Here is a 16,301-nt window from a genome sequence, read left to right as displayed (position 1 = left end):
GGAGAAGGATATGCGTGAGTTGATGGATAAGTTGATAGTTAGGATAGAAGTCTTGAAGACAAAAATTCTGAGCACTAACAAGATCCTAGCCAAAATTTATGAAATAATAGATGAGATTAGGAAGAAATGAACCATGGTCCATATGTTGTATCGTCTGCTTTTTTCGGCTAATGAATAAAAATATTGATTGATCACATATTTTCCTTAAAATAAGTTACTGCGTTTAATTTCAATTATGCTAAATAACTTGGTTACTTATCCTACTTTTTTAATTTTCTATTTAGATAAGAGAAACAAAGGTATGATGACAAAAGTTCAAGTATTATTTTATTTATAGGCATTAAGTGAATGTGTATTATGCATTGTGTGAATGGATATTATGCATTGTCTGAATAGATATTAAGCATTGCGTGTTTGGTTGTTACGTGTTGTGTGATTGGTTTTTATGTACAACGATGTAGAGCCAATGCATGACTAAGTATTTTGGCATAATGAGATTGGATGTTAGGCATTGTGTGACTTATTATTAGGTATTTTGAGACTCAGTTATAAGCATTGCATGAATTGTGAAATGCATATCTTGTGTTAAGACATTGTGTGACTGATTTTTATGTATTGCATGACTTGTTGTTATGTATTGCGTGACGTTGGGCTAATACGTGACTAGTTATGTTGGTATAACATGAGTAGATATTAGGTATTGTGATATTGGGTTATAAGAGCTGCATGAATTGTGCAATGCATATATTGTGTTGAGATATTTCTTAAGTACTTTTTAGGCATTGCGTGACTGATTTTTATGTATTGCATAACTTGTTGTTATGTATTACGTGACGTTGGGTCAGTACGTGACTGGTTATATTGGCATAACATGAGTAGATATTAGGCATTGAGTGACTTATTATTAGGTATTGCAAGACTGGCGATGCGTAACTTATGCAATTCATCTCTTGTTTTGAGGCTTTTGTCACTAGTTTTTAAGCATTGCATGAATGTGTGTTAGACATTGCAAGACTAACTTTATGTTACTCCATGACTTAGGCATTACGTAAGTCATTTTTATGCTTTGACGGTCAATTTTTAATAAATTAATTGATTGTGATACTTATTTTTGGTTAAATTTGAGCAGCTTGCCACATGTGAAGCTTATGATTACATACAGTGGTCATTGGGTCCATGACATTTACAAGGGTGCTGAGACACAAGTGAGGGGTGTTGGGAGTCATTTATCATTTCTCAGGCTTAGTGAAGCTAGTTGAAGAGGTTTTTGGGGTCAATTCATATAATAACGAAATCGAGCTACATGCATTGCTCAATCATGCCATAGGGGTTTCACACACAATTATTAGGGATGATGAAGATGTAGTAAGTATTTTGCGAGACAAGAAGGCAGTTGTTGTGTTTGTGACAGTTAAGGCATGAAATGAAAACTATATTCCACATGACATGGTATCCAACACAATAATCACCTACAATAGAATGTTAACTATTCTGACATACCACACCATGCATTTCCTAACAAACAACCATGGCAATCACGTTTGACGTATCCTCATGAGTTTGAGCAGCTTGGTACACACATGAAGTGTCTGCAAATGATGTCTACACAATTCCAATAAGAATGTGCATTGAATGAAATACTTGGTACTTTGCAACAAACGCAACTATAGCTTGAAAATGCAGTGGGTCCATTGTCATTTGCAAATGACACTATGATGGTTGTGAGTGATAACGATGCATTTGATTAGATTGAAGATAATGTTGAAAAGGATGACATGGTACATTAGAACGATGAGTTGCAAGATGATTGTGAAGATGATTACATTGAAAGACATGATGACTATTCAAAGGATGACAGGGGTGAGCACAACAACATTCCAAATTGCAATCATGCAGATGGTAGTACAGAACATGCCACAACTATTGTGATAGAAAAGGTTTATTGTGATGACCATGCCATAACTGTTGAATTAAAAGATGTTGAAGGTCTCAACCCTATTTATGACAACCTCATCGCACTCAAGAACGATATTCGTTCGCTTAATGACAGTGATCAAAAGAGGGTAAAAATAGGGATATCTCGTCAATGGATTATTCCCAAGGTAGATATGATATCCTTCTAAACAATTGTGATTGAGGAATCCAGATCAATGGATGACCATTTATATCACGAAAAAGTGTATCCATCGAAAGTTGAATTAAAACGAGCTTTGAGCATATTGGTGCTAAAAGAGCATTTTGATATTAGAGTTAAAAAGTCATGCCATGCTCGTTTGGAGGTTGGTCATAAGGAGAAGGCATGCAAGTTTGCTTTGCGTGCAACAAAGTTGCCTGAGGGAGAATATTGGCAAGTTTGAACGTTGTAGAAGGTACGCACGTGTACTATTGATAGTTTGCAATGTGGGTACCAAACTGCGAGCGCTAGGTTAATTGGTGAGCTTATCTCCACCAGGCTGCAAGGAAATAATGTAACCCCATTGAGACCTAAAGAAATAATGGAAGCGATGAATCGCAAATGGGGATTGCAATGCCTATATGGTAAGGCCTAGCAAACGAAGGAGTATGTTGAGAGTCTTGTGTTGGGTCTCTTAGAAGAGTCATTCTAACTCTTCTCCTTGTATTTTCATATGTTGGAATGTGAAAATCCCAATATTATCACTATTGTTGCTACGAATAGGGAACAACGATTCAAATATTATTTTTAGGCATTAGGGTCATGTATTCGGCGTTTAATGTTGTAATGTGGTCTGTAGTTGCTATCGATGCTACACATCTGAAAGGAAGATTTAAGGGTATTCTATTTGTTATGGGATGCAAAGATATGAATGAGCAAATATATCCAATTGCATTTAGCATTAGCCATGTTGAGGACAAAGAGTCTTAGTTGTGGTTTTTTACCCAATTGCATTGTTCGATTGGTTATCCTAAAAATGCAATGTTCATTTCTGATCAGCATCTTGATATTAAGAATGCAATTGAGAAAGTGTACGAGGATGCGCATCACGGTCTATGCAATTACCACTTAGGAAAAATGTTAAAAACAAGTTCAACTACGAAGATGTTGTTGAGATTTTCACCCTGGCTGCCAACTACTATAGGCTCATCTATTTTAACAGAAATATGAATAAGCTAAAATAGTTTTGCAAACTTGCTTATGACCGCTTTCTGATATTAGGCCCTAAAAGATGGGCACATGCACGGTCACCAGTAAAGCAATACAAGCTCATGATATCCAACATTGCAAAGTGTATTATCTCCTGTCTAAGGCATGCAAGAAAAATGCCAATAACTATCTTGATCGAGTGCATCAAAGGCATATTCCAATGTTGGTTCCATGACTAGCATAATGAGGCATTGAATTTGACCATGCCCTTCAACCCTTGGGCTATCGATTTGTTGAACACATAACTCAGTGAAGCATGTCTCTTTTCCACACAACTAATAGATCAGGTGGAGTTCCAAGTTATAGGTAGGACTAAGGACAAATTCATCAACCTGTCCACCAAGATGTGTTCATGCGGTGAGTTCCAAACTGATCTACCCCCCCACACGCATGCCATGGTGGCAATAAGGTATGAATAATCATGTTTTCTTATTTTGTGCGTGATGAATTGAAATTTTACATTGTTCGCCAACTGTGATTTCAATGCCTTGGCAGTAAGTGCAAACGTGAAGCCATTGAATTTTGCTTGGACTTTTACAATACTCAGTCTTAAGTGGAGGGATATGCAGTTCCCTTCGCCCGGTTAGGCATCCCAATGAGTGGGACATCTCCTATGACGTTCAAAAAATTATCATTTTGCCACCAACTTGACGAGGTCAAGTAGGCAGACTTAGAAGAAAAAAGATTCCATCAATTAGGGAAGGCAGTCAACGATGTAGATGTTCAAAATGCAAAAGCTATGGTCATAATAGACAAAATTGCCAAACTCTATTTGCAAGTCCATCGACAAACGAGGAAACATTATCTACTCCGCTAATGGCTCGACGACGATAACGATGACCCAAGGCATGTTCAATTTGTAGACACCCCGAGCACACACGAAACTGTTGTCCAATGCAGACTAGATACTTTGAGAACGTTGTGGGTGTCATACTTAAAGATAGTGGCCCTTCAGACGTTAGTTGCTAGGGATTGTTTCTAACTTGCCATTGACATTTGCATTGAATAATACTATTTGAACTTGAGTTTGACAAAGTCTAGAGATGATACTCTGACGTTTGACAACAGCCATCATCAAGATATATGCCTCCTAAGATAATATTGTGGGATCATCAAATGTGTTGTACTATTTCATAATTTGTTTATCTTTGTAAATAATTAAATAAAACTACAAAATATTTAATATGCATAAACTATAGGATAAATTTGTTTAAGGGTAGACATGATGGGTCAATTTGTCAATAAGGAAGTTAGCTTTTAATTTTCTCAGCTTCTTTAGTGTGTCACATATCCTAGAAAGTGTAGATACATTTTATCAATGCATGTTTAATCATCACAATTAAAGTTGAAAATATTAAAAATAAACTATGCAAATACAAGTGTAAAAATTTATTTATTTATTTGATGAAGTACTAGTTGTGAGCAAGTTGTGGTTGTGAGCTTTCGATGAAATTGAGTTTGAAAATAATTCTAATGCAATTGATTTTATAATTTGTTTTTGAAATTGTAATTGATTTTATTTTAGTCCTATTAATTGTTATGGGATATTTTAAAAAAATTATTCTAGGGGTAAAATTATAAAAGTTTTTTTGAAAAAACTATGTTAGAAAACTTTTAAACTTTTTGTATGGGCAAAATTATAAAATTTCTAAAAGGCAAAAATAAGTTATAAAAGTTTCTAACTTATTAAAAGGGTAAAATTATAAAATGTTTAAAAAATACAAATAAATTATAAAATTTTAAAAATTGTTGGGGGGTGGGGGCCCCCACTAGTCCCCCTTCCATCCACCTCTGGTCTTTCGAGTTGGGTTGCTCTACATAATAGGTAGTCAGTCAATTTCTAATACATAATAGCTAGTCATTTAATTACTATACTTAATTCTTTTCCTTTTATTCAAAACAGTGTTATTTTGCCTCCTAGTATCCTTAATACTCTAAACCCTAAACCTTAACCCATAATTCAACGAAAATTTCTTAAACCTATCTTTAGTTGTAAGTTCAACCCTTAAACTTGAACCTTCCTACAGTGTCTTAAGCAATGGGCACATCTTCTCGCACACCCAATATCAGTGACAATGGCAACGAAACTATGGGTGATGATGAATACTCTACTTTACACTCAAAGAAGAAATGGAAACTAGCTCTTGAACGACCTGCCGCATTAATTGGTTTTTCCATTGAACTAGGTAATGCCGTGTCCTCATCCTCACGGTTTAAGAATAACGAACATGCTGCTAGGTATAAGGTAATAGAGAATGCCATCATATCATGCGGGACAGTGGTAAATTGGGAAAGCTTTAATGAATATGTAGACTTTGAGCATGACTTAAATACGTTTTTTGACATGGGTAAACTTAAGGGTCTAAGTACTTTCCAAATATGGATTATGGCCCGACTCTTGTTATGGAATTTTACTTCAGCATATGCTGAAGTGAAAATGAATTTGAAAATCTTAGTGATTTTAATCCATATGTTTTGAATGTGTTTTTAGAAGGAATAGAGTTTACAGTGACTGACTTTGATATTAGGAAGCTCCTGAAAATGGATTATAGAGAAGAACAATACAAACTTTCCTATTTTTTGACCCGTCTGGCATGTGGGCCAACGTGGTAGCAAGAATAGAACCATACACAATAAATTCATATTCTACTCGTCATTTGTATTCTGCAATTGCTAGGCTAGTACACAATTTCTTGGAGTCCACATTACAGGGAAGGATTAGTCGTTTAAGACGTGTTAGTGTTGAGGACCTGTGGATGATAAAATCAATTGGAACCCAGTTTGGTATGAATATTGCACAATATAGGATCATTAGAATGAGAGGAGTCACCCTACGGGATGAGACAACCCTACTATACGGAAACATCATATTAGCTCTAGTTAAGAAGAAAGGTATCTGGAGCAATAGATATCTAGTTGATTAGACCAGTCGCAAGCCTCATAATCTCTCTATTGGATGGCTCCTAAAAAGGGATATGAGATGAGTGTTGATGAGTCATTCAACTCTGTCGAAGGTAGCCTACTTCATCTTGCCCATGATACTCCATCCAGTGCTCCATCTAGAGTTGTTGCAGATCCTGTTTCGAATGATGTGATGTATAACATGCTTGTGAGGATTGATGAGAAACTCAGTAACCAAACTACTAGACTACAGACATTGGAATTGAGGATACAGAATGTTGAGAATCTTCTAATGCAAAGAATAAATACAATTGATCAGGTAGCAAAAGCATGGCCGAAAGAAACAGACAGAGATGAGTTTCTCCGACATGAACCTTAGAGAAAAAAGAAGTCAGTTGTCATTAGCTCTAGCTGAGTCAAGCATAGCAGATGAAGATCCATATTTTGTGAGTTAGGATGAATGAATCATTAACTGGATTAGGGAGACTGTAATTTGTTTGCTAAACAATTTGTGGTATATTGGTTTTTTTTTTGTTTGCTCAACATGTGGTTTAACTTGCATGTGTTTACTTCTACTTCTGGTTGAAGGTTTAGGGTATTCAACTGGATATTATGTTATGATGGTGCTTGGGGTTGGGTTATGGTTTGATATTGTCCATCATAATTGGCTTACCCTGCTTTAAAGAACATGACACACAATAAGTGAGTCACGCAATCTCATATAAAAAAATCATAGGATTCCAAATCAACTAGTTACGCGATTACATAATAACTAGTAACGTGATTCTATATTTACTAGTCACTCAATTCAATATCAACTAGTCATGCAATTCTAAATCACATAGTCACGCAATTGTATATTTATTAGTCACAAAATTCCATTTTAACGGTTCACACAATTCCATATTTACTAATCATGCGATTCCATCTTAATGGTTCATGCAATTCCATATTTACTACTCACGTGATTCAATATCAACTAGTAACGCAATTCCAAATTTACTAGTCACGTAATTTTATATCAAACACTCGCATGATTCTATATCAACTACTCACGCGATTCCATACACACCATTCACGCAATTCATATGTCATGCTATGACTATACCCCATTCATGCAAGGCCCCACGGTATCGACTAGTGCGGGCATTGCATTACATGCTTATGTCACGTAATGCAATTCAACATGTCATATAGACTATAAAGTCACGTGGTTGGCATATGTAAACTCATGAACTCTGGCATGTAAATTGCGTAAAATACTAACAGAATTTAAGATATAAATAAGGAAAAAACAATGTTGCTATTGGACCCATATGCGTATCACATTAACGAATACCGAATTATTCTTATTGCCCTTCTCTTTGTTAAATGAGACAAACAAGAAAAGTTTGTAAATGATACGACAAAGAATAATTTTGAGATGATATAAAACAACGTTATTTTACATATTAGGAAAAATAATAAACAAATTAAAAAAATTAACAAGTCACGTTATTTGCAAAAATCTCAAGGCTAAAACTTTTTCGAAGGCTGTTTAAGGAGTTTGCCTTCAAAGTATGATCCTTCGAACCGAACCACTGCAACGAAGTGATAACCCAATCCTCATAACTGTGCAAATCTTACTATTTTTAGGGTTTTTACATTTAACTTAAACCTCATCCACATCAAAAATCGCTTTTGACGACGCAAGCTGACAAAGTACTCGGGCTGCTGGCAAATAATGGGAAACGATGTTGTTAATGGACTAATCTACTTATCACACAATCCAAACTTCATTGCATCTGTCCAACTGTACAATGAGTCGAATAACGTCTTACTTCATTTCAGCAAGTTGATGTGCATTACCACCTAGTGGCCCTCGAAAAAGTACCGCACTAGAATTGAGTCAACCTTGTACCTTGGCAAACCCCATGGAGGACTTCCAGCCTTTGCATACTCAAGCACATGGTCTAGCAATACCGTCTTAGTCGCCTTGAATGTCTTATCGGTTGGGGGAAGCTTCATTTCTTTGCTCAGACCCAGCAAAATAAGTTGTCAATTATGTTACGCATAATAGTTAGGTGCAATTAACTAATACACACCCCATAAATTTGAATAATTACAACTCATTAAAATATACTTACGTCAAAGTAGCTGTCAACAATGCATATTCTCTACTTGTAAAGTTGTGGATGGTGCTTATGCCCCTACTTACACATGATGTTGATGCATGCGTTAATGTGTTGGTTGTCCAACAACTTAGTCGGCATCTCCAATTGTTGGAAAAAATCAGGGCCCTCTTTCCTTTCATTACCCATGTCAAAAGGTCTATGAAATCAATACCCTAGAACCGTTAACCCCAATATTGTGTACTATTATTATTTTACCTGGCTAGCTTGTTTTTCATGAAGGACTCATATCTATCCTTTAAATCATCTTTTGCTCTATGTTGGACTGATAACAAGTTAATGTATGGGCTTTGAAAGTATTTGCTGGCTAAGCTCACACGTGCATCTTCACCTTGAGGTGGAGGTGAAGCATCAGGAGAAGGTGTGATCTCACTATGCTGATAAGCCTTTGGTGGAGTTGGGACACGAGTAGGACATGGGGAAGTTGTTGTTGGACTACTCGTAGGATGGGGTGCCTCTTCAACTTGAGGTGGAGGTAGAGCCTCAGGAGAAAGTGTGCGTTGATAATGCTAGGGGGGCTTTTAGTGGAGATTTGATAGGAGCAGAATGTAGGGAAGTTATAGATGGACTATAGGTAGGATAATCTTAGATTGGGGTAGTGGGAGGTGAGCTTGGAGCCAATGCAATTGACTAATTTATGCCACCAGCCTCATCAAGATCAACCCCAGTACCACTACTTTCTTTGTTACGCGCACCATCTTCTTCACCCATCGATTGACTCTAAACGGTGGAAAAAATCAAACACATTAGAGCAGTGTATACATCGTACAAGTTATAACTCATGCAATGAAAAAAAGATAAAAGCACATACCTCATAACAGTCGATTAGTCGATCGACAATTCAATCCTCCAACCCTTGCTGTGACTGCTGGATATCTAGATGCAATGATTGCATCTACAGCTGCATTGCCCATTGGATCTCTAACTGCATTGCCCGTTGGATCTCCAACTACATTGCATGCATATGCATCTACATGTCTTGGTCGCAATGACTGCATCTACATTTGCATGTCCATCTGCATCTTTGTTTGCATTGACTATAAGTCCTTCTTCCACTATGTCCACATTTGTTGTATCTCTCACTTAAAGCTCATAGTCATTTGAGGATACAGTGATAGGTTGTGCACTTGAGAATGAAGGACAGCAACAGAAGCAAGAGAATGAGCAGTGTAAAGAGTCATGGTAATTACAGCAAGTGTAGCAGCATGAGGAGCATTAGGAGAAGCAACATCAGGAACAACATGAGGAGCAGGAGGAGAAGTAGCATGAGGAGTTGCAGGAGGGAATAAGGCACCTTAACAGCATTTAAGGCATCAGTAGTAGCAAACTAGGAATGGACCTCCTTGTCCATGGTGCATCTTCTCTTAACGCCTTATCTTACCGTACGTTTTTATTTATGGTCCATTAACTTCCTCCTTTGTTGAGGACCGGATATTAATCGACCTTCCAACTTCCATAATGGAACGTATTGCTACCCTTTTGAGATATTGACTTCACTGTTAGCCCAATATGCAGTCAACATCCCTTCCATAGTTGGCTCCAAGGTCCCGACTGCGCACAACTGCACCAAAACATACATTGCCATTTAGTTTAACCTTCATTACCTTATGACAAAAAAATTAAATTAAATTAAATAAAAAAATATGATTTCTTTACTCACTTTGCCTTCTCTTTTCGAACCTACAATATTGACATAGAAACCTATAGGTCGCTCATCACATTGCCATTTCAGCATTCTTAGGCAAACTCGTCTAGAAAGGGCTGCCTTCCAAACAAGCTTCAAATATCATGAATTGCTTCCAAAGCTCAAAACTGCAACATCAATTGTGAAACATTTTTTACTCACCTCATAAAATCTTATACGAAAGAATAATGATAAACATTAAGGTATGGCACACTAGCTAATACGCCCATATAAATCCATAAAGGTGATAACGTTTATTTTTTGCTACTCCCACCATTGGATGTTCGAAACAAGTAATCGACAGTCAGACTCCAAACATGTATGCCCCATGGGAACGCATTCCAGTCATCAATGTTCTCGACCAGAGAAACCAACCATGGAATCACTGGTCATTTGTAGTCTTGATCGAATAAAACATTGCTCGTGATTAAGACGAGGGTTATCTTGGTTGTATATCCCTCCTGCTGAAACTACCCTCCCTTTTCCATCTCTAAAACTTATTGTATCTTCATCTCATTCCCCGGTCCCTAATATCACTAGTGAATTCCTTCAAGGATGGCTTCGTAGGGATTGACAATAAGGGTGAGTAGGGTGCCAAACTTTAGTCTTGTCACTAAGTAGAACTCCTTCTTCAAGAACTGGGCCTTCATTTTACCTATGGCAAACCATAACTCACCCTCGATGGCATCAAGTTCATTGATTCTACGCAGCATTAGGTTGGGCACGAGACTTGCACAAAATAAACTTTTTTTTCATTCAATGTCCATCATATGCCCAAAGCATGTTCTCTTCGAGGCTTCCAACTCATTTACTTTGCACAACATTTCATGTATCACATGCAGATGCGATCACTTATAGTGGATGTTAATGCTAGTGTTGAACCCAGACGGGTGCCTCGGCACACAAAGCAAAGATTTCACATTATCCTGCTCTGTTCTTGTGCTGGCCATCTACAACATAAAACAAATAACATTCCAATTTTAGTTAATACGATCATTGTAGATTAAAAAAAAAAGAGGAATTTCTGAGAAATAACTTTCCTTAGAAGCTCACTCCAAAAATGACCTTCATAATAATTTTAACTACTTTAAGACAATCTTGAAACATAATAATTAATGCACGTGTCGAGCATAGATTATTAAGTAAATCAACATATACATATTAAAGTAATACAGTTGACCCAAAATAATACAAAATGAACACAATGTTAGTCGTGCAATGCCATACAGATAAATTTCATGCAATTATAACACCCGCGTAATTTCATACATAAAACAGTTGTAACGACCGTTTTCTCAATCGTTACAGATGTCCGAGACTTGCAGGCTTCATATCCTAAACAAGCCTTCATAATTATCCATTTATCAAACCATAACATGTTTGTTGGAAATCTCATAGCCATCACAATTTCATTAATGGCAAATATTCTATCTATACATTATGTTTTATCATCATATAAATATATGTTTACATTTTATAATAAATGGTAAGTTCTTAAAATCTCTTGATAGCATAAGGACCTCAAGCAGCGGAGCGGCTTGGAATAGGGTACTAGGAGATGATTTTACCTACATTGCAATGGACCATAATATGCTAATGAAAAGCACGATAATTGATCATTTCTTTACAAAATGAGAATATTGGGGTAAGTTTCACAGACTTAGTGATCATCGACTCAGTAAGCAGGGTGAAGATGGGAAATAAGCTAGGAAAAATCATGTGGTCGTAACCACATATATCAACTCATGGCCTAGCCACATATATCAACTCGTGGCCTAGCCACATATATCAACTCGTGGCCTAGCCACATATATCAACCCATGGCCTTGACATGTATATATCTCAAACTGTGGCCTAGCTACATCAACAACCCATCGGTGACCCAGAGGCTTTATAGCTAGAGCTCACTTGTGCATAAAGGTTGCACTATTTTGATGTGATATTCAACCTACTCTCGAATCTCCTAGTTTGACAAAACCATTTATAACTAAATTGGGTTTTCAAAAGCTTATTTTAAATCCATTTCTAAAATACAAATCACGACAACGTTATAAATTCGTTTGTAAGAATTCATGATGTAAAACCTTTGCATGAGGTTGAAATATTAAATCAAAGCATGGTGATCATAAAAGTTATTCATGAATGCACATCATAAAAACAAGTAAGGCACGTTTCGACATAAACCATGGTAAAGAGCTTGTTCCCCGATCTCTAAACCCTTTACATATATAGGTTATATATTATATATAAAGCTAACTAAAAAATCATGGCATTCACAATTGCTCATCATTTCTACCAGCTCATACTTTCCACAACAACATTGTATAAATCTTTTCATGGATAGGTATTTAAACCACCTATCATTTTGTATCAACTCATGCTTTCCACAATGACATTGAATAAATCATTGACTAGTTACTATATATATAACATTATATAGTATGGAATCTTTTGAAATAGACACCCCTTACTTGCCTTTCTTAGCGGGATATTACTTCACCAATTTAAACTCTTTGAGTTCTTAATCAATCAATATCACTTGCCATTTAACCAGTATCCTTCTTAATTTACATGCATGGCAACTATCCTTTACTTGTTAATTTCTTGGCTGTAATTAAATCCAAGATGTTTGTCAACTTTACAATTTATTCAATCCTACACTTGCTGCCCAAACTTAGCTTTATGCTTTTATAGCCTATTCTTCATTCCTCCTTCTCATTCAAGTACTAACCGTTAACTAAATAGTTCAATTCATCCTATAATTAGCATTCCTTCACAAATAATCTTTTGCACATATACATATATATATATATATATATATATATATAGGAAACAACTTTACCAAAGAATTTTAAAGTCTTTATTTGCATAATTTTCTATCCTTTACTTTCTTCAAAACATTATATTCTCACAAGATCACAACTCATAACTAGTATAAGCATTCTTCTTAACCATACCCAAGATAGCACAATCAACTTACATTGCATGCTTACCTTTAGAATGGCTTGGATCTTCATGCACTTCAATATTCCTCCAAAGCCCTTTTTGTTATAGCTCAATTTCCACCATTCAACAATGGTTTGGTAACATGCATGCAACTATTCTCATTCAAACCTTATGGATCTTTGCTGCCACAAACATTTTCCCACAATTACCAACTCATTTCTTTAAGAAATCTATAACCAAAAATCAAAGTTCCATTTACCATAACTTGGTTGAACTCGTGGATCATCCATATTCTTTCGTTGTAGTTTTCAATCTTTTTTCTTGATATTTATTAGCTACCATGAGATCTAACTCATATCTCTCAACAAAGCAAGAATTTCTAGAAGCAATGGGGCTTTGTTGTCAAAGGATAGTGAGAAATAGGTCATGGGTGAACTAAAATCTCACAAAACCAGGCCATCACTTAGTTTTCCTTTTCTCTCTACTTTTTCTCTCCTCTTGGGTGGAAGCCTCACAAAGTTATTTTTCTCTTCATTTGTCTTCCAAATAAGGCAGATCTCTCAAGGCAAAAGTCTTGAAATGGCTTTCATTTCCCATTTTCTCATCCATGGCTGAACTACCCAAGGTCACTTCCTTTTTTCTATTTTTTTTTCATCACATGTCATGCCATGCAATTCCTTACTTCATTATTAACGCCACTTTCCATTGGTGGCTTGTGCATGCAATGTTTCCTTACCCATTCCTTTATCCTTTGTTTAGATTGCCTTGCCCATGCATTGGTTCGCATGGTATTCTCTTTTGGTTTATTTCATTTGCATTTCATTTCACATGCATTTCTTTTTAATGCCACCTTATCATCCAATAATATTTCATGCACATTTCCTTTGCCAATAACCTTTGCTATCCCATGAACCAATAAGTCTTTATGCATTTTGCCACTCTTGAATCTTATTTAGCCTCCTTCAAACCAATAAGATTTTATGCAACAAAATTTATTCTTTGAAGATTTTATGCAACAAAATTTATTCTTTCTTTTTCTTATTAAATCAAATCAAGTGTAACGATTACACCTTTTTCTTTAAATACCATGTGCTATCTTTGCCAAAGCATAGCTTCCCTTGCCATTTCATTTCCATTTGCATTTAACTTGCATTCAACTTGAATTTCATCTTGCTTTACAAAATAAAAATATATACATAAAATATTCTCTTAACTTAAAATGGAGGAATTGCACATAAGCCCTCAAATTTTGTCTTATTTACCATTTAACCTTCCAACCTTTCATCTTTTACAATTTGGTCTTTCAAACTTTACCTAAATTGAAAATTGATTCTTCAATTTTTTGACAATTACAACTTCACCCCTTAACTTTTCATTATTTACAATTCCATCCCTTAATTTCTTATTCTTTTCAATTAAGTCCTCCCATCATTCCTTTATTTCAATTCTCTTCTATTTTTCTTCTATTATACTTGTACAAATAAAATATCAAATTCATACTCCACCAAGGTGCCACCATAATATTTAAATATATACTTACTCTTTTTCACTTAATTTGATGAAGGCACACGAGCCCCACTAAAGCTTCCTTTCTTCGAAATTTTTCTTACTTCCACTCCCCCACTTAGACAAGTTGCACAAATCACACATTCTTTATGTAATATAACCAATTTGACATATATATTATTTTACTATTATTTTATCCAAAAATTATTATTTTATTTTAAAATTTTCCTCTAGCCTTCTAGGGCTCCAAATCATCTCATTTTGCCCTAGTTTAGCTCTATAGCATCTTTTAACTCTACAACTTTGACCTTAATAAAATATTATTATTTTTTAATTACTTTATCACATACGAAATATTTTATTTCAAAATATTCGTTTCACCCTTCAACACTCTCAAACACTTCCATTGGCCTCAATTGACGTTCATCTTATCCTTAAGGTCATATTAGGCACCATACCAAAGTACGGGGTGTTACAATAGTCATGTAATGCCTTATCAATAAGTAACGTAATCACTACCATTAAATCACGCAATAATCTATCAACAAGTCACGCAATGCTAAGAACAACTAAACAAATCATGCACACATTAAGTAACGCCATGCTTGAACAATATTCATGCAATGACTTATCAACCACTCACGTAATGACCTATCAACCAGTCACGCAATAACATATCAATCAGTCACATAATGTTAAACCTTAATGCAATCACGCACACCCTAAGTGACGCCATGCCAAAATCCAATCATGTATAAAGTGTCAACCACGTAAGCAAGCCCTCAGTCATGCAATATCTAAACCCTAAACCCAATTCCTATCAAAAGGGGATAATGCATACATATCAACGAGTCACGCATATCCTGTCACCTTTCGACCCCAACAACCCCAGCAATACCACCTTAATGTTTAAATTCAACAATTTCAAACAACAAGAATATCAATATGAACAAGCAATATGCATACGTTTATGCTTAAAAACCATAAATGAAAAACATGAAGAATAACAATAGCCCTCAAAACATTTGTCCATATGGTTCAAAATAAAATCAAAATATATTATACCTTTCTTCACGTAATGTGAACTTCCTCTCATTGCTCACTATGTGAACTACCTTTATGCGAATAATAACCACTCCAAAATGCTTCTACCATTGCAAAAAATACTCAAAAGTTGAATTGGCGAGGAATGCTTTCAACATAATTCTTTGTTTAGAGATGTACGGTTTGTCGATGCAAACTAAGGAGTTACACACCTTGTAAACAAACTTGCCCTGTTAATAGGTTTTGAGTTAAGGCGCGGAGCCAAACAAATGGGTCAGTTTTATTAAGGGTAATATTATCCAAATTTTAATTCTCTTGGCTAAAAACTATTAAAATTATAGGGAGGCCTATTTTCATAAACACCTTCTGCATGGGACCCACCCTAATAGATATGTCATCAACATTAAAAATTATTTAATTGTAATTATAACCTAAAATTACAATTTTTCATCTAGACTCTTATCCATATGTTGATTTGTCTATTTATTTATTTGGTTTCTCTTTTTTGGTTTATTCTAGTCCCCATAATAGTTACATTATCTATATTCAAAATTATTTAATCATAATTTTTATTTGTTGAGTTTTAAGTTGATTAGAATTCTAATATATATATGATTAGGATTTTTATTTGTATACAACATTGAATAGTTATATAATTTTTAACTTCTTATTTCACATTGAGTTATAATCTCATTTCACTATGGAATTTTATATTATAAAAGTGAATAGGTTTTAGAAAAGTGAGTAGTGTTTTAGGAGTCATAAAAAGGAAACATCTTGTAACTTTGTCTTTTTGCTTTAGATGGAGTTAAAGTGGGTGTGGATGAGTGTTCTTGTGAGGCTTGGAAGAGAAGGTATACGAGGGTCTTTGGTTTGGTTTGGGAAA

The sequence above is a fragment of the Theobroma umbraticum genome, unplaced genomic scaffold (assembly GCF_002168275.2).
Source record: "Theobroma umbraticum cultivar Fairchild unplaced genomic scaffold, ASM216827v3 scaffold_299.0, whole genome shotgun sequence".
NCBI lineage: Eukaryota > Viridiplantae > Streptophyta > Magnoliopsida > Malvales > Malvaceae > Theobroma > Theobroma umbraticum.
The sequence above is the reverse complement of the archived record's forward strand: the minus strand, read 5'-3'. Positions refer to the sequence as shown.